This window comes from Dipodomys merriami, unplaced genomic scaffold, assembly GCF_024711535.1.
Source record: "Dipodomys merriami isolate MVZ:Mamm:240054 unplaced genomic scaffold, mDipMer1.0.p SCAF_51, whole genome shotgun sequence".
Classification (NCBI taxonomy): domain Eukaryota; kingdom Metazoa; phylum Chordata; class Mammalia; order Rodentia; family Heteromyidae; genus Dipodomys; species Dipodomys merriami.
The window spans coordinates 2,909,590-2,929,385 of record NW_027206080.1 but is presented as its reverse complement, the minus strand read 5'-3'; the positions used below and the strand labels follow the sequence as shown (position 1 = coordinate 2,929,385).

At 54.4% G+C, this 19,796-nt stretch overlaps 1 long non-coding RNA gene across 1 annotated transcript; it reads right to left on the bottom strand.

Annotated features, from left to right (window-relative positions):
• Window positions 1–12,003: 12,003 nt before the first annotated feature.
• LOC138810898 (uncharacterized) lies at window positions 12,004–13,747 on the bottom strand. The gene is made up of 3 exons (XR_011367257.1): window positions 13,526–13,747; window positions 12,972–13,009; window positions 12,004–12,407 (listed from the first exon to the last, which is right to left on the bottom strand). It is a non-coding gene; the product is annotated as an uncharacterized lncRNA (long non-coding RNA).
• Window positions 13,748–19,796: the final 6,049 nt, after the last annotated feature.

Sequence of the window (19,796 nt, the reverse complement as noted above, 5' to 3'; positions counted from 1 at the left end):
CAGCCAAAGGAGCAAAGGGGAAGAGGGCGTGTTTTTATAAACATGTTTTGTTCAGGGGGAGGAATGTGGGAGAAGAGAAAGTCGACCGTTAAGGAACAAGCAGGGAGTTGGAAACCTAATGTCTCTGAATGAGCTGAGCTTTTAAACTGCTTTAAAAAAATTACCTTACATGAGAAAAATGCAGACCAGAGGCAGGGACAGGGGAAAGGCTGAGGACAGGCATTGACGAGGGAGGGGTCAGAGCTCTTTTGAAGAAACTGAAACTATGCAAACGAGAGCTCAAAAAGCACAGCAGCCCAGGGCCATTCGGTAGAACTATGAGAAGAGTTTGTAAATGAGACCTGCACAGCATTATTGACATATTGTTGTTGTTGTTGTTACTATTTTCGCAGTACTTGGGACACTGCACTTGCTGAGCAAGTGCTCCACTCTTTAAGCCACATTCCCAAGGACCAGGATGCCCTTGTCCACAACCATCTAGTATGTAAGGGGTTAGTGACCAAGTGCCTTGTGTCATTTGAAATCCCACATACTGATGAATGTCTGAGTTACTGTCACATCATCCCTGGCTCTGGCTCGGGCATTTGTCTCCTCTGTGAGTAACAACCTTACAAGATTGACTAGAGCAAAGAAGAAGTTGAAAAGCCTTTGGGGGCATGAAATGGAAATTCGCATCTCCCTCTCAAGAATAATGAGAATAATAATACACATGCAAACTTAGACTGAGTCTTGGGGTAATGAACCACCACACCAGTCACTAGGTTCTGTCCCATGTTTTCAAATTCAAATGTCTGAGAAAGGAAGGGAGGGAGGGAGAGAAGAAGGGAGGGAGGAAAGAAGGAAGGGAGGAAAAAAGGGAGGGAAGGAGGGATGAAGGAAGAAAGTGAAGGAGGAAAGGAGGAAACAAGGGAGGAAAGAAGGAGAGAAGGAGGGAGGGAAGGAAGGAGGGTGAACACAAAGGTTGGCCTGAACCTCAGGTGTCAGTGAGGCTTCCAGAAACAAGAGCTCACACTCTGGCTAGAGCGTTTGCCCAGAGTCTTTCTGGAAGTGGACCTTGCCCGCATTCATAATGGAACTGAGTCCTGGGCTGGGTTTTCTCCAGCCACTTTCCTACCCCAAGTGTACTCAGCCAGCAGCATAGCTAGAAATCTGAGCAGCAAGCTATTCCTTCACCCCATAACCCAAACAAACATCAGGGCTGTCTCTAGCCTCTGTGTATCGCACAATAAGCCTGCCCTACCCCTGCCCTGTCCCTCCCTCAGCCTGCCAGGGCCAAGCAGTCCCACTGTGTGCCCCAGACACGTGCTTCTGCACGTGGTCAGGACCACAGGGGAAACGTCAGCCTTGACAACTGGGTAGAGATGCGGGCATGGGGTTAGCACACACCAGCCCACTCCTATAAACATCCTCTGCTGACCCATTAGGCCCGACACAAGCCTGACCGAGGCCTGTGATTGGTCCCCAAGACCCCTGCATCTCTGCCCTGCCAGTCTGGCAGCCCGCCGTCTCTGCTGACACCTGCCACTCTGGCCTGGCCACCTGACCTGGCAGCCTGGCAGGGCAGGTACTGGCTGGCTGTTCTGGTGGATCGATGGCAGGCGGGCCAGCAAGAACAGACTGCGCCAGTGAGGGATGACCTGACATGGGGCGGGGTGGGGGGCGGGGGGCGGGGGGCGGGGGGCACCCAGCATTTGGCACAGCCTTTGCTTATCCCTGGCAAAATATTAACTGCCAATGGACTGTGCGGGCCCTGCTCGGAGAAGGTCACCCAGGTGGAATTTGAAAGGCAGAGGTACCCTGTCAACAAAGGGCAGAGTAAGTCTGGGGCGGTTTCTCTGAGCTGATGTGTCAGATTGTGCACCTTGGGAATCGGCTTTATATCTGAAGATTGGTGTGCTTTATGACAACCATCTCCATAGTAACCAGGTGTCCAGACACTAAATGGATCTCAAGGCTATTCAATATCAGCCTGCAGAGGGCTGAGGTATGGGGAAAGGAGGGAGGGGAAAGGGAGCCCCTCCCTCTGCCTGTTCCATGGAGTTGGTATTCGGTGGGGCTGGCTGGGGGCAGGAGATGGGGGCTGGAGGAGAGGACAGGAGTGGGTCTTTTTTTTTTTTTTTGTCCTTTGTATCATTGATAACCCAGAAAGCAGGAAAAGAGCCAACAGGTAAAATTGTATGCAATTAAATGACTACGTGTTTCTGCCAGCAGTGAGATGGGAGAAAGGATGTGACCAGCTGTGGAGGAAATAAGCCAGTGAAGACCGGCCCACAAGGCCCAAGCTGAGCCGGGGGTGTGGCAAAGGCCACAGCCAGAGGGAAGAGGTTTACAAAACAGAATTGTCTGAGATGGGGTGAGGAAGGCGGCTGGGCTCCAAGAAGGGAAATGAACGCAGGCAGGCGCGGCAGTGCTGGGAAGAGCTGAGGGAGAGGAGCGCCTCCCTCCCCCCCCCACCCACCGCTGGGGGCCCAGGCAGCTCAGAGGTGGCCTTAGGGACAATGTCAGGGACATGGGGTGGTGGGGAGAGCACAAAGTACTGCCTCCTCTGCAATGGCTCTGGGTTGCTGGGCGGCAGCCGTGGCGTGGTCACATGGGCTGGCCCCAGTCCCTGCCCTCGGTGGTGACGTGGTGACGTGTCACCATGGCTTTGGCCAGCTGCTTGCCAGCACCCCTGGGACAGGCAGTGACAAGGACTTCTTTGATGGTGAAGCGGCACCCTGGGGGCATGGTGCGAGGCGGAGGGGAAGGAGGGCAGCTGCCCATAGAGACAAGGTGTCCAAGCCCGCTCGGCTCCAAGGGTTTGGCACCCAGGACACCTGGATAAACAGCCTGTGGATGGCCTTTGGCAAGGTACTCCCTGCTCTGCCCTCTTCCAAGCCAGGGCCAGAGGAGGAGGGCACGCTGCTAGGAGAGGGACACTGCAGGGAAAACCTGCCGCACCCCCCCCAACTCCATGGGGTGTGTGTAAATGAGCGGGCAGGTCTGTGGGTCCCCAACACTGAGCTCATCACACAGGAAGCCCCCCAGCCCCAAAGGGAAACAGGGGTTCAGTCCCAAACTGCCAGTGTGTCTGGCACCAAAATAAGAGGAAACCACGTTTGCCATGAATGGAGGCGGAAGGTAGTTCTTGCTTGCGCTTTTTTTAAAGCATGAGTAAGATCCTCAATATGTTTGAGATTATCTAGCAGATTCTTTGCAAAGGGCGCTGGGTCACAAGCTAGCAAAACCATGGACTTGAAAACCACACAGTGTTCCGACTCCCCTCTCCTTCCTGCCCTCAGAGCAGGGGGGTTGGTTCAGGTTGGGGGTGGGGGCTCCGTTTCTCTAACAATTAACAATCCGTAAAAGTCCCCGTCCCCACACAAGAAGTCTGGGGCTCGGCGTGTTATTAGAAAATCCTATTTCTAGTCTGTTATGAAACAGAGGTTTTGATGTGCTGCCAGCCTTCCGGGGAATTCTGGAAACAGCACACTTGCAGCTCTGAGAAGCCTGGCCCTGGTGGGTGTTACATAAAACTGTCCCCGTAGTTCAGGTTGGCCGCAGAACGCTGGGGCTGCGCTGGAACACATCAAAGGAGGCACTGCAGAAGACCAGCTAGCCGCTCCCGCTGCTCTGATGGTCTGATGGCCCGATGGGCGGCCCGCGGGGGTGGTAACCCTTTGTGGACCAGCGAGCCTGGCTGGGCACAGGGGCCCGAGGACGCTGTGCTTAGAAGTAAAAGGCACCTTGGCACAGCCAAGCCTCTCTCCCTGCCTGTGCTGACTGGAATTCACACTCTCCACATCTCCCTTCCTCTATCTGTGGGCCGCTCCCAAGTTCTCTGGGCACCTGGGTAATAAACGGGAGTAAGGTGACCTTATTGCAGCCTTGCCAAGGGAATGCACTGTGGCGAGACTGAGAGCCTGGGGAAAACGGATGAGGCTCCATCCTCCATGCCCAAAGCCCAGGCCATGTGGATGGGGGTGGAATCTTCTGCTGCCAATAGCCAGCTCTTGTAGAGGTTTCTGGAAAAGCAAGTGTCTAGTCGACTGTTCTCACAATCTCCCCTCGGGGAGTCAGGTGGGAGGGAGAGGTAGAAGAAACTGCACAAGAGCGACTGGCAGGCTGTAGATCAAGGCCTACCCAGATGGGCTTAGCCAGGCAGGCTGGGCTGGACAAGGGACAATGTTGGAGGGGGGTAGGGAGCCCAAGTGGGTGGAAGGAAGAATGGAGGGAAGAGGGGTCCTTGGTAGGCAGTGCAGTCCCACTTCGGGGCCTACGGCTATGACACAGGCTCTATTTGGCTTCCCTGCAGTGGACAAGCATCATTTCACTGGGCTCTGTGGGAGCCGGGAGCCTTGTGTCATGTGAAAACAGTCATCTGGGGGTCAACCTGCCTCACACAGGCAGGTGGATCTCAACTGGACCTCTTACCCTGCTCTCCCCATCTTTCCTGAAGAGGGCCTAATAACCCCCAAAGCTCTCCAGCGGGCTGTGAAGGGAAAGGCCTGCTCAGGCAGCCCTTAGGGAGTCAGGACATGTGGTACTGGCATGGGTCTGAAGAGATTTCATTAAAAAGCGAGTACAAGTTGGGTGCAGTAGTTCGTACCTGTAATCCTAGCTACTCAGGAAACAGAGATGAGGGGGATTCAGGCTCCAGGCCAGCCAGGTGTTTTTCCAACCAACTGGTTGGGTGTGGTAGCTCATGCCTGCCATCCCATCCACTAAGGGAAACATACATGGGAGGATCACTGTCCACACTGGCCTGAACAAAGCAAGACTGTATTTGCAAAGTAGCCAGAGCACAAAGGGTCTAGGTATGTGGCTCAAGTGATACCTATGGAGCCGGTACAAGGCCTGAGTTCAAACCCCAATACTAGAAGGGGGAAAAAAGTGAATGGACAGCACTGAAGGCCAGCAACTGAGCTTTTCAGGGAAGATGGTGGTGAGCTGCCGAGCACCTGTGACAGAAAGCTGTGTGTGCTGTGCCCACTCAATGAGCTCAATGTGCTCAGCCCAGAGCTCTGCCCAGGGGTTCTGCCTCCAACCAGGGTTGGGACACGTGCCTGGGAAGCAGCAAGGCTTCAGCACCTGGCCCTAGAAGGCGGCCCACAGCCAGCACAAGCCTACTGAGCCCATTTCAATGGAAATGAGATCAATACAACTCAGTTTTCCCTTGATGGCTCCAAGTGATTCATGAATCAGAAAACTAGTTCATGAATCAGAGGGCGGGGCCTGGGAGCCAACCTGGACTCCTTTCACGAGCCCGGCGGGAGTTACATAAGGCTGGTTACTTAGCCTGCTAGTTCAAACCAGCCCTTTCGGAAGCACACGTTGGCTTTGACTTATTCACCTATTTTACTTTGGGAGCTCTGAGCGTGGGCTGCTCCCATCTGCGCGGTCTTTGTGTTTGTAGCTGAGTACTTCCCAAGGGTGTGTTCGCATGCATGCGTGCATGTGTGTGCGTGTGTGCACATGGGTGTGAGCAGACACCGTGTGTCGGGCCCAGGGCCCTCTAAGTCTGACCGGGAGCTGGGTTCACTCTTCATGGGGCCCGAAGGAAGCTGGAGCTGGGCTGGGGCGGTTGAAACCACATCCCCACCAGTGCTGATTACAGTCTACTAAGGAAAATGAGATTTTTATCTCACCGGAATTCAGTTATAAAAATAAAATACAGCGTCTGGCTTGATTCAGCTGAATGTCCAAGCACCGGGGGTGTTTTCAATTTAGCAGAAAAGCTGGACGAGAAGAATGTCTCCTAAAACACTGCATTTAAAGCTAGTCGGAACGAGGGAGGGGCTACAGGAAGTGAGTGGGAGTGGAGGGGTGTGTGTGTGTGTGTGTGTGTGTGTGTGTGTGTGTGTATAAGGGGGGAGGAGGGAAAGGAAGGGAGGGAAGGGGAGGGGTAGGGGGGTGGTGGAAGGGGGCCAGGGGTGGGGAGGGAGAGCCACCCTGCTGGCACCAGGTCGCTGAGGATGACATCACTTGAGCAGTTGGAGCAAGGGGAGAAAAACAACCCGGAGCTGTGCTAATCCTGCTTGCTGCCCTGGAGGGAGTGGACTCGGGCCAAGGCAGGGAGTTCTGGGAAACCATCGAAGGGTGCCAAACAGCTCTGCCGCCAACATCAGGAACTGACAGCTTTGTTCTTTGTCACTTGGCTGCCTGCCAGAGGCCTCATTTCGGCTCTGCTCTCGGCGTGATTACCCTGGCTGGCCTCCAGCCGCTCAGAGCTTCTTTTCTTCTCCTGGCCTCCCCTCCCCCTTTCCTCAACCAAACACACAGCCGTTACCATGGCAGTGGGGAGGAAAGTTAAAAAAAAAAAACACAACAAAGTGGAGAGGCACGCCTTGTCCAGATGTGCCCCAGAGGAGAGCCCCAGAGGAGAGCACAGACCTAGTGCCAAGGCCAACGGCAGAGGTCTGACTGTGGAGGGGAGGGGGGAAGAGGAGCCCTCCCCCCACAGCCCCTCCCCGCCCACAAACATTCAAGTGTGTAATGTGAAACGGAAAATGTCATGCTTTCCACTGGGAATGTGTCCACAGTTTTGAGAAAGCTCCAGTAAACCAGTTCTATAAAGCATAAAAAGGAAGAGGTTGGAAGGTGGGCCGGGTGGGGAAGGAAAGAGGGAGGGGAAAGGAGGGGAGAGGAGGGGAGGGAAAAGGTGGTCACTGTGCCTCCTGGTCACCAAGCCATGGCAGCCACGGTGGAGAGGACTGACAACCCCAGCTTCAGACGGCGGGCTCTGAGGGCCCCAGAGAGGGGAGCTCACAGGATGTGGGGGGTAGACTGGGGGGGAGGTAGACGGGGGGGGGGGGGGCGCCTTGGCTGGCGGAGTCTGCTCTACTATTTTTGACCCGGTTCATTTCCCACCTGCTTGGAAAGTGGAGCATCTCCTGGGAGGGGACGAGCCGTGACCCCCAGGCGGAGCTGGCTGCTCTCTGGGCAGGCTCTGCCAGCCTTTGGCAGCCTTTGGGAACAGCCTCCCTGATTCTACAGTGGAGGCAGCAGTGCGGACTCCCAGCTCCTGCAGCCCAATGAAGGCCAGCTGTCCTGAGGCCTCAGCACTCTGAGAAATGTCAGCCAAACAGGGCCCCGTGGCCACCGCAAAGCCTCTCTGCCAGGCGGAGGGAGGGAGACAGGGGTGGAGCTGTCAGGAGGGACTGGGCTCAAGGTCAGGAGGGAAAAGTGGAGCCCAGAAGTCCCTCTTCCCCAACCTTCCTCACTTCCTCCTTTCCAGGCCCAGTCTGGGCTGGCAGGGAGAAGGCCAGGCTGAGCCCAGAACCCCCTGTTTGTTCCAGGGCCCCACTGGGGAGGGATAATAATTGGCCCCTTTGGGGAAGGCTGTGAGACTACAGTTACCCCAACCCTGACCCTGGAGAGGGGACCCCAGGTCATCACAGCTTCCCCTGGACCATTGTGTACCCTGCAAACAGGACCTGGGCTTGGTAGCTGGAGGGGGATGGTGGTGTGGGGGAGAAACAGAGACTGAGACAGAGTCAGACAGAGACAGACAGACAGAGATAGGCAGAGACAGACTGAGACAGAAACAGAGAGAGATAGGACCCAAGGTGTTTTCTCCCAGCCTGTGATGGCACTGGGGGGGCAGCCTCCCCCCCACACCCCCCAGTGTCACTTGGCCCCTGTGGCTTTGGTCTCCAGCAGCTCTTTTACACAACAGCAATCCCTTCTCTTACACATGAAAGTCCATCTCCTATGAGGTTTGTCAGGCAGACAAGAAGATCAGGTGGGATTTGCCTTTCCTGAGACACCAAGAAAAAGCAAAACCTGATCTGTCCGGTGAGGGCAGGGCCAGATAAATGAATTTCCAGTCACCAGAGACCTGAGACGGGAATAGAATTTGCAAACAGGTGCTCTGTCCAGTTCTTCCGTGGCCTTTCATTTCTGGTGCTGGGTTTCCCCTGTCATTAAGAGGCCCGGTGTAATTTCTGGCTTCACCTGCACGGTAAAAATAATTATGCACCGACATTAAGGCTGCACTCAAAATCAACGCACAGAGAGATTCAGCTTCTGTGGCCGGGCGTGGCCAGCCACCACCGCAGGCCCAGACAGAGAACTGCCAGATTCTTTTCAGTGTAGGTGTGAAACACAGCCCCACCCCCCTCCTCGAGTTGTGTGGAGCCAGCTAGGGGAAGAACTGAAGATGAGGCTCTGATGGGGCGTGGCCAAGTGCAGGCCCCGGTGAAGGCCCTGACTGGAAAAGGGCATCAGAGACCATCACCCCCAAAACAGCCCTCAGACCACGATGACAACGTGCACTGCTTTCTTCTTCAGCCTCCAGCCTGCATCCTGAGGGCTATAGGGGGGCCCTGGAAGATGCTATTGTTCCCAGATCCCCAGGTTCCCATCCTCACAGTCCTCTCTGGCCGAGCTCCCCAGGGGCTTGGAATAGCTGTCTGCACAGGAAAGAACACCGTGTTCACAAGCATCTTTCAGACCCCAGTCGGGTGACTGTAGAGCAGCAAGAGATTGGTATGAGTCTGGGCACAGTGGCTCTAGCTACTCAGGAGGTGGGTGTGGGGAGATCTTTCCGGCCCTGGCAGAACGTTAGTGAGACGCCATCTCAATCAATGAACCAGGTTGGGTGGTACACGTCTGGAATCCTATGGTAGACACAGGCAGATGGATCACTGTCCAAGGCAGACAGACCTAGGCAAAATGAGAGCCCCAAGAAATCACTAACACAAGAAGGAGGTCTTCTCCTTTACCTCCTCCATGCCCACCTTAACATTTCAGAGCTTGTGAGGTCACCTGACACCGGGGAGACTCCAGAGGATTCTAGCAGGGGTGATCCGCAAGGCAGTGTCTGAGCAGCACTGAGGATTTTTAAGGGAGGAGACTAACACTGCCCCTGACTGCTGGGATCAGACTTATTCCTTCTCCCCTCTTCCAGGAGCCTGCGGTCCCTGGTGGGCCAGCCCCTGGGGTGAACAGCTCGCCATCTTTATCTTCTGGCGTCACCAGGTTCCCACTCCACAGCCTCGTGGGCAGGGCTAGGAAGGCCAGGGGATGCAGCTGCCATTTGACCCAGGCTGCCCGGCTGCGATCGCCGCTGGTGAGAGGCAGGAGTGGGCCTTAAGTCCGCCTTGCTAGTGTCCTTCGGCAGGGCCCCAGGGCTACCTCTGCTGCTGGGGCCTCTCAGGATGTCTCTGCCCGCGGCCCTTTCTCTGAGTCAGCAGCCCCCATGATCCTGCTGACCCCCAGGCTGCCCCCGGCATGTCAGCCTGTTGGAGTGCCCTCCAGCACCAGACAGCCAAGGCCTCCTTGCCAGGAATCCGGGTGGACGTCCTCCCACACTGTGCTTCCTCCAGGCTGTTTGGGGCAGACCCCACCTGTCTGGAGAGGGGACCGCAAGTCTCCTAGTAGAGTTCCCTGTGGCACCAAGGCCTCTGGTTTGGTGTCAGAGTCCAGATGCTCTCTCCACTAGCCAAGGGCTGACTCGGAGTCCTCGGGCAAGTCATGCACACCTCTGATTGCCTCCACTTCCCCCTTTGGGCAAATAAATCTCTAAAGCACCGGACAATTCTACAATCAAATGAGAGCTACAGGGAAGACGTAAATGTGAGCCATGGCAGAGAAGGAATAGCTGTGGGGGGAGGGGGGTGGAGTGTGCCAAGGGAGGGAAGCAGCAATGAACTCAGCCAGAGAAGAGGGCTGGCACCTGTGCTCCTGCTTCTGGGCTCAGGGCTCTCCTGTGTGAGTTCTCTGGGAACAGCAACTACATGTAAGTCCTTTCTCCTCCTCCTCTGAGTGCTGAAAACCCTAGGCCTTTTGGAGGGCCCCAAACTCTTTCTTGTGTGTGCGTGGGGGGTTGGGGAGCACATGTGCCAGTCCTAGGGCTTGAAATTAGGGCCTGGGCGCTGTCCCTGAGATTTCAGGCTCAAGGCTAGCACTCTACCACTTGATTACAGCTCCACTTCCAGCTTGTTGCTGGTTAACTGGAGATAAGAGTCTTACAGACTATCCTGCCCAGGTTGGCTTTGACCCTCAGTCCCCAGATCTCACCTTCCTGAGCAGCCAGGACTACAGTTGTGAGCTGCTAGTGCCCAGCCAAAACTCTACTCTTTGCCAACTACAGGAAGTCTCCACTGGAAGTCTCAGATTAGAGCTCCTCAGATACCCAGAGCAGCCCTCCAAGCAGCTCAACATGGGAGGTCTCAGGAGCCACAGCCCCACCGCACGGCTTCAGACATCAAGTTACGCAGCCGCCCACCGGGCCGCAGAGCACAGCCTGCACGCAGACCAGAAAACGATGTGCTCCGTCATGCTGCTTAGTCACGGCCCTGGAACATTGCTACTTCTAACCGTGAGGTCGGCTGCCGCGGCCATCCACACGGCTCTATGTGCGGCACAGCAGAGCCGCACGCACGCTTGCTTTTGTGGGTCGTTGTTGCTGTTGTTGGAGAATAAGAAACGTCTCTAACAGTCAGCCAGAAAAGATTCTTGTGGCTGGTCTACAGTGTTTTCACCAAACAAGTGCTGTATGTCATCAGGAGAAGAGGAGCAAGGATGTGATCTCTATCTTTCCATCACTGCAGGAGAGAATATAAAACCACAGGGAGCACCAAGCAAAACGCATCAAAGCCATCCACTCTGCGCCAGGGGCAGGGGTGGGGGGCACTCCCCGTGTGCCCCAGAGAAGCCCCGGCCGGTCAGGGTGGGCGGGCTGTGTGGGTGGCGTCTGGGTGGTCTCTGTAGATATGTGGGTGAGGGGAGGAGGACCTGGCTCGAAGCCTGTCAAGGATGGCTCTGTCGGATTGGTGCACATTGATTACATGGTTCCTATGTGCAAAGACACACAGAGGGGAAGGAGGGGCTAGTCTCCAGGGGACCTCTGCCCAGATGTGCCGGCATAGTCAGGATGGGCTGTGGTCCTTGCCCACGATACCCTGCCACCCTGGTCGGGGGATAGTTGTCCAGCCGTTCTCTGCTGGACCTTCTGCTTGGCCCCAGGACAGATAAGCCTCCCAAGAGCCAGCTCTCTGGACAAAGCAGGCCTGGGAGGAGTCTCTGTGGACCTCAGTCCACCCTGGTTTCCACGGAGCAAGGCCCTGCTCAGAGTTGTTTATGCACAAACTCTGGTTTTTAGCTCAGACACATCTAGGGGCCTGGATCTAACAGAAAGGTGAAAAAGCCATCATGGCCAGGAGGTATGGTTCCCTGGCAGAGGGAATGCACTGAGGACTTGTCCCTGAGCAGTAAACTGAGGCAGCTCTGTCCCGGCTACCCACTACAGGCTCCACAGAGAGCTGGGTGACAGCCGCAGCACCCTGAGAAGAAGTGAAACGGGGCAGGAGCAGGCAGTGCCAGGAGCAAGTGAATGGTAGATAACCACCCTAATGCCTAGGCTGCATGTGTGTGTGTGTGTGTGTGTGCGCGCGCACACACACACGCGCATGTGCACACATGTGCTTGAACTCTACCCCTTGAATCACAGCTCTACTTCTGGCTTTTTTGGTGGTTAATTGGAGATGAGAGTCTCACAGCCTTTCCTGCCCGGGCTGGCTTTGAACTACAATCTGCCTGAGTCAGTAGGATGACAGGTGTGTGCCAGCAGCACCCAGCTGAAGGTGGCCTTTGTTAGTATTTCAGTCACGGTATATGGATGCTGATGTTCAAAGCTGAACTGACATGAAGACAGAACAAAAGGAACCATCAGGAAAAAACAAAAAACAAAAAAACCCAAAGGCTCCATCCACCCACTTTCTGGGTCTTCAAATCACACCTGCCCCGACATCTGCTAATGGCAGTATGACAGGGACACCAAGATGCTGGGATAGGCCTGGGATGCCTTGGCCATGCAAGTGGAATGTGGCCACACCAGCAGGAGCAGGAAGAAATTCTGCCAGGAACAAGAATGAGGAGTGTGAGCCAACAGCCAGCTGACTCACGCTTTGACAGTGACCTAGGCCTACGGCTGTGATGGATGACAAATAGCAAAAACCCAACCAGCATTCCTTCTGGCATCTTCTCTTGTGAGTAAGTACGAGAACCAGTCTTGGGGAATAGATTTATTTCTCCATGATTCACTAGCATTCAGGAAAAAAAAATTAAACTCAAGCGGTAATTAAGAACAAGTGCACAGTTGACCTAACAGCAGTATACTTGGTGGTTCTAGATCCTTCCAGCTGCTGCCCTCCCATGTTTCCTCTCCCCTTTCAGGGGTCCTTGTTGCTGTGGAACTTCTGCATAGTGTCCTCCGGTTCTCAGCAAGTTGTGGCCAGTGTGGACGCCATACCTCCCTCTCTCCATCTATCACAGGTGACCTTCATGGGGAGCCACGTCTCTCCTCCGCCACAAGGTCAGAGTTCACCCAGAGGCAGTCCTGGATGGCTGGGTAATCACTTGCCCGGACCTTAATCTGACCCTCTGTGACTGCAGATATGGCCTGCTCCCAGTGAACTCCCAGCCTACAGGGAGGAGGCCAAGGACAGGAAAAGAACCACAGATGTCAACCAGAAAGTAGCCCGGGGTGGGAAGATGCTCGGAGAGCCAGGCCAGGCCAGGAAGGGGCAGTCCCCTGCTCACAGGAGACCTTGGCTTGGGGTAGGAGGAGCCAACTCTTTAGGACCAGGGGTAGCAGAAGGTGAGAGGGTCAGGAGGGGAGGGGAGAGGGCAGGTCTGCCAGGCCCCAGGGCACCCCAGCACACAGTAAAGGACCCCAGAAGGAAATGCAGGATGGTTTTGTCAGGGATATCAATGGGTTAAGCTGGCAATTTTCAGACATCACCTGGATTGTCACAGGGGGTGGTGTCTCTTGGGGGTCCAAGGGCAGACCAGGAGAGGGGTTGAGGCACAGGGAAGGATAGGGATGGGCCTGTGGCCTCAGTGGTCACCACATTGCAATGCCTCATTCCATTCCCATGGCTTCAGAGACAGAAATTTCTGGAAGATACCTCCTTCCCCCCCCCCCCCACTTCTGACTTCCAGACCTGTGTAGAACCTGAGTCCTCTGCTCTGAGACAGCTGCTTACCTGGTCACGGCCTGCAGGATGGCCCGCCTTCCACTTTCCTGAGGAGAGACAGAAGAGGGAACCTCATCTCTGGCCTGGCCCTTGGTGTTCATTTGTCCTGGGTGTGGTAATTGGGCTTTTCAGTCTTCTGGGGGGCAAACCTTCAGTCTGCTTCACCGTACCCCTGAGCTCCTCAGGGTCAGGACGGAGCCATGGCTCTGTGCCATGAGCACTGCCCCCCAGGAACCCTCGACAGGGTCACCGACTGGCTGACTCAGCCCTGTCTGCCCACAGGAGCCATTTCCAGCAGCTTTGACTAAAATATGAGTGGAAGCAGTTTCAGCCAAATAAACAGCCTGGCTGGTTCTCTTCTCCCTCCCACCCCTCTCCAAATGCCACCCGGAGATGCTGGTCCTCTTCCCTTGCGGTCTGTTCTCCCAGGGGGCCAGAGGCTGACTAGTGCCCCTCCAAGGACAAAGCCACTGCACTCCTGCTGCTGTCCCCATCTTCAGAACCAAGCCAGCCAGACTCCTGGCTTGTGATTATTGTCATCCTCCTGCTCTTCCCCTCTGTACCTGACCAGTGTCACCAGACCCCTGCCCTGGACCAGGCAGGAAGGGACAAACACAAGCTGGCTTTCCTTGTCCCATCCCTGTCACCCTGGGAAGTGCTGGGAGCAGAGGGTGGCCTTCCGGGATAACTGTGAGCTTGCAGAGGCTGAACAGAGAAGAGACTTCGTCGTTGTCGTTAAAGAAGGGAGAAACACCACAAGACAGGGCCTATTTGCCGGTCAGACCTCCTAACCCTACTTTTTAGGAAGTAGCATTTACTAGGAAGTGCTCATATGCACTGGCCTATAAATAGATGGGGTATGTCTATATACAAACTGGTAATAATGGTCGATTCCTGGAGAGAATGGATACAAGAGGGAACTCTTTCATAGCAAGTCTTTAGAATACTGGAAATGTTCCTATGGTGAAACCCTTGCTTATTTAAAAACAAAGTTGAACAATTAAAAAAAAAATCCCAAAACCCAAAACATGAGATGTGGAGTAACCCAGATTCCAGACCACCACGTTTTCCCACAAGTCACTGTGCTGGGATGACACCCCATCTTAGCCAAGTGTCGACAGCGGTAGCAAGTCACTCGTCCTCTTGAAGTCTCTCCGGACAGCTGGCACTGCCCTGGGTGCAGAGAAGCACGTGAGAATGCTGCTCTGGAAGGCAGGGTAAGCAGGATGAGGAGGTGAGCGGGCAGGTTGTTTGTAAGTCCGCAGAGCTCCACATGCAGAGGGACATGGGCGTGGAACAATTCCTCCCCACTGGCTCCCCTGGTCTCCCCAGCAGGCTTGCTGGGACCTGGCCTCATACAGATACCCTTTGTTGGAACTTGGATGAAAGGCAGGGAGAGAGCTTACAAACAAGATGAGAAGAAAGAAGGAGAGCCAAGAGGAGAGAAGCCATGGCTCTGAAGAAAAGCTGTGGGCGCTGGGCTCTTGCTTCACCTGGCTTTAGCCTTACCTGGCCTCTTCCCACCTGCCTGACCCAACCTGAAGTCAGGTATCTTGTAAATGCCTGCAGGCCCATCCCGCCACCTAACAAGAGCCACTCTGGAAGCAAAGGTCAAATGTCACAGGGAACTCCTTGGGTCTGTCCCTGCTTCTGCCAGCTCTGGGGGAGGCCAGCTAGGCTGTGGGTAGGAAAAAAAAGAAGCGTATGAGGGAAGTAACACACAGCACGATATATCTCCCCTTCTCCCCCCACCCCACTTCCAGAAAAGCATCTCCCCTCTCCTCCCCTTCCTCAGGAGCTGCCCTCCGTTTTCAGAGGAAGAGAGGGGAGGTGACAGGCAGGTGGGACAGCACAGATGTGAATTCTGGGTAATATGGAGCGGCTCTCCCCCACCCAGCCTGTTGCTACGGTAACACACTCCAGTGATGGACCACTTTGGGAGGGGGACAAAGAATGGCAGAGTCACACAGCAGAAAACAGCTCTGTGGGTTTGGGCACAGGCTTTCGGTACTTTGGGGAGCCTTCACAGGTGAGTTTCCCACCTCTGCCTGTGTGCTGTAGCCCCAGAATGGAAGACATTTTCCTCATTATCTTTTCTGTACCGAGACCCTCCTGTCGTGCAGTCCCTCTTGGGCCAACTTTGCTGATCACAGCAGGAGTGTGGGCTGTGGGCCAAGTGTATGCTCGCTCGCTTGCTTGCCCACTCTCTGCGCTCTGAGCCCCGCAGCTCCAATAGCTTTGCACACGTCCCATGGGTAGCACTCATACTCTGGTCCCAGCCATCCCCAGTGCTGCCCTTTGTCTTGATCTTCCTTCTCTTGGTGATCCCTGTGGGACAACAGACAGCTTCCCCTACCCAGAGTCAGGCCAAGTTTACAGAGTGAGGAGGGAGTCTGGTGAGGAGGAGGCAGCCTCCTGGAGGCACAGAGCTCACATAGGAAGCAGCCTGAGTGGCCCCCTGGAGACTAGGGGGTGTTTGTTCCATGCTTCCTGAACGTCTCCAGGGCTGGTGACTTCACCACATGAGAGGCCTATTCAGTGACTTCATTGTCTTCCGAAAAAAAAGTTCCCGAAGCTCTGGTTATTCCTGAGTGTGTGTGTGTGGGTCCCTCCTGCTCTCCTGACTCCTGGTGCCTGGGGCTTGCTGAGGGTCACTGTCACATGAATTCCACTGAGGAGGGCATCACCCCATAAGGCAAGAAAGAGGGTCACCCCCATGCTCTTCCCTCACATTCCTGCTCTGGTAAAGACAGGTCTCCTCTCCCCCTCCCTCCTCCTGCTAAGACAGTGCCCGGGGTGGGTGGCAAGGAGGTCAGCAGCAGAGGCCACCTGCTGGCCCTTGGTGCATGGTCCCATCGGGGAGGCCGGACTGCCATGAACCCTCAGGATTACCACGGGGCTACGGTGGGGCTTGGCAATCCCACAAAGAAATATCCATGCCTGTGGTCGTTTGTACACTCCACGCACTGTCGTAGGGGCTTTATTGCTGTGACTCAAGAGCTGAAGTGTGATTGGGTATGGTAACTCACACCTGCAATCCTGGCTACTCCAGAGGCATTCATACCAAGGATTGTGGATTGAGACCAATGTGGGCAAAGATTTAGTGAGACCCCATCTCAACCAACAAGTTGGGCGTGGAGGCATGCAGAGTGGTCCCAGCTATGTGGAAGACTGTCAATAGAAGGACTGCTGTCTGCACTGGCCTGGACAATAAAAGCAAAACTCTTTCAGGAAATTAGCTATGCAAAAAACAAAAAGGGTTGGGAGTAGGTTTGAGTGGTAGAGCACCTACCTCACAAGCAAGAGACCCTGGTATCAAACACCCATAACACTGACAAACCAGAACAAAAATAATGATGCACGAAGGCGATTTGCCCAAGTCTCACAGCCGGAGAGCAGCAGGGCAAGGCATCTTTCCCTGCTGCCAATGTCAAATCCAGGCTCTTGGTGACACGAGCATCCAATTCCTGAGGCCATGGAAGCATTTGGTGCAGAGGTGCTAAGCACCTACTATGCAGCACCTACTATGCGCAGGCACTGTGTCTAGAGACACAGCAGGAGGTGAGGGAGGCCAGCCAGGAGGAGCTGACATGGCAGTCCCTGACAGGTAAGGGGACACACAACCCAGCAGGGGACAGTGGGGTTCAGGGGGGAAGAAGAGGGAGAGCAAGGATGAAGACTGATGGGAAAACCTCTTTGTGGCTCTCAGCTGCAGCTCTACGGCAGCGTGCCTGCAGGCTCATGTCTAGTTTAGGTAGCATTTGTCTCTCCAGAAGGCTTGGGTGGTAAAGTGCTGGTTCTTAGAGAGTGCCATTCTTTTGGAAGGTTCTAGAAACTTTAGAAGGTGAGGCCTGGTGGAAGATGTAGGTCATTGGAGGTAGGTCTCTCATCCCAGACATCCTCTTCTTCTCCTCTACTTCCTGTCCACCATGAGGCAAGCAGCCTCTTCCGCCTGCTCTGGGCACCCTGACTGTCAGCCTCCACACAGGCTCAGACACCAGGGCCAAGCTCTGAGGGCATGAGCCAACACGAATCCCATGGTTTCTGTCCCGTACTTTGTCACAGAGATGAAAGGACGATGCCTGGTTGCAGGCTGCATGGGGATAATCATCTCCGTGCATGCTTCCTCACTGGTGCGTGTCTTGAGGACCAGGCTGCTCCTCAGGTCTGCAGCCACAGCAGGAGGCTGGGGTCCACCCACTGTGGGTACTGGGGAACCAGCATGGGGTGCAGGAAGGAATCAGGGCATGGCTCTTGTTCTCAGGGCTGGTGGGAGACCGAGTCTGGAGCCAAACTCAGAAAAGATCCATTTCCAGACAAGTGCCTTTGCCAGAGACAAGATAAAAGTGGGCTCTGGGCCGCACATGACCCGCAGAATGTGTCCTAAGCTGGCTTCTAGGACGAGGCTGAGTGGCTGAGCCTCTCTCTCCCCTGATTCCCAGACGAGGCCTCCGCTTTATGTCTCCGCCCAATGGACACGACCGCGTGGAGAAGGGGTCCACTCTCCACATCTGTCTGAAACATCCCAGCCAGCCAGCCAGCATTCCCCGCCCCTCGCAGGGTGAATGTCAGGCAGTGAGAGGGCTGTGTACCCCCACGCCCCAGGCTCCTCCTCCTGCTGAGGGTCATGCTTTGAAAATATCTCTAATTTTGTTTTCATAGCTTGTTAACCTTTTCCTTCCCGAAACAATGCCCATGTTTGTGTTGGCTCCTCTTGGTGTAGGCGGACGGCTCCGAGCTGGATGTACAAAAGCATTTTTTCCCCATAATCTCATTACCAGGATCCTCCGCCTTTAATGCTTCCCAGGACTCACTTGCTGTGAAGCAATTTCCTCTTGGAATGGCTTTCTCCGAGTGACTCCAGGAGAGCAAGGATGTTTGGTTGTATAGGGAAGCAAGGAAAGAAAGACAAAGGCAAAGAAAGCAAAAAAAAAAAAAAAAACCAAACAAACAAAAAAAGAAGCCAAACTGCAATGCACTGGGAAGACCCAGTAGAAAGTGGGTGCAGTGTTGAAATCCCGGCAGCTCAGATCAGATTTGCACCGCACAGGCGTCTGTCTATCTGCATCCTTGCACGGCGTTACCTGAGATCCCTTTCCTAATGATGTCTCCAGCCAGATACTCATAACACTCGCAACTGACGGCCTAGCCCCACTGTGTGTACAGAGAACATCTTCTGCGTCCTCCCAGGCCCTAAATGCTGTCCATCTGCCTGCTTGGTCCCAGCTGATTCTGACAAGCATGTAGCATTTCCAACAGCTCCTTCTACCACCCCAGACATCCTTATTCTCATGTGTCCATGTTCAGCTTCGGCCTTAAGAGAATTTTAAGCTTTTAGAGCCAGGCACCTGTGGCTCACACTCGTAATCCTAGCTACTCAGGAGGCTGAGATCTGAGGTTCACGGATGGAAGTTAGCTTGGGCAGGAAAGTCCATAAGACTCTTATCTCCAAATAACCAGCAACAAGCTATAAGGGGAGCTATGGCTCAAATAGCAGAGTGCCAGCCAGAGAAAGTACCAGAAAGAGGAAAAGACTCTGAGTTCAAGTCCCTGTACTGGCACAAGAAAGAAAGGAAAGAAAGGAAGAAAGAAAAAGAAAGGAAGGAAGGTTGCTTTTTGTTTGTTTGTTTGGTGCTGGTACTGGGGCTTGGTACCCAGGGCCTGGTGCTCTTGTATAGCTGTTTTGCTCAAGGCTGGCTCTCTACCACTTGATTCACAGCTCTGCTTCCATCAGCTTCTGGTTAATTTTCCCTTAAATATTTCTTTTCTCTTCCAAAATGTTTCCCACTTGGAAATGCACAATTGCAAATACAAAACTGAAACGAGGGGCAGAGGATTCTGGGAAATGAACGCTGGCCTAGAGGATGAACCACTGGAGCCAGAAGCATGGAGGGGGTGGAGGCATGCATCCTGACTGCTCGTGGCGGTGCCAGGCTGGAACGCACAGTCCTTGTTCTCTGGCAGCCTGGGAGCCGGTGAGACACAGTGGCCCGAAAAGCAGACAAGCAGGCTCTTGGCAGCCTCTTCCCTGAGCTCAGCCATTCTCTCCCACCACCTCTTTATTGTGTCTTCATGTAAAAACATGTGTGGGCGAGGGAAGGTTCTGGAAGATTCTTGACCCGCCCCTCCACAGCACATCCGTCATCATGACCCCCACAGCTCAGAGCCCTGCACCCATCTGCCGTGACTCACGCTGACTCAACCCACAGCGCTGACAGCTGATTGAATCTCAGTGCTGACGTGCTCGACCTGCAGCGATTCTTTGCAGCTGGAGCCCAGGGCTGCAGTTTGTGGAGGGCGGGGCAGGCATTTTCCAGTAAGCAAGAGGCTGTGTTTTCATGTAAGAGTCCATTCTCCCTTGACTTTGGGCTGAGAAGCTGTACTTCCTCCATCCAGGAGAACAAGAACTGACAGTTAATACGGCTAAAGGATTGTTGTGTCTCAACCTAGACCCTTCTAATTGTGTGTGTGTGTGTGTGTGTGTGTGTGTGTGTGTGTGTGAACTCAGGGCCTAGGCACTGTCCCTTAGCTTTTCATTTTTGCTTCTCAACCTAGACCCTTCTAATTGTGTGTGTGTGTGTGTGTGTGTGTGTGTGTGAACTCAGGGCCTAGGCACTGTCCCTTAGCTTTTCATTTTTGCTTATGTCTAGTGCTCTACCACTCGAGCCACAGCTCCACTTCCACATTTCTGTTGGTTAATGGGAGATAATACTCATGGATTTTACTTCCTAGGCTGGCTTTGAACAATGATCCTCAGATCTCAGCCTCCTGAGAGGCCAGGAGTATAGGTTTGGGCCACCAGTGCCTGGTTTTTTAATGATCTTTTCACAGTGA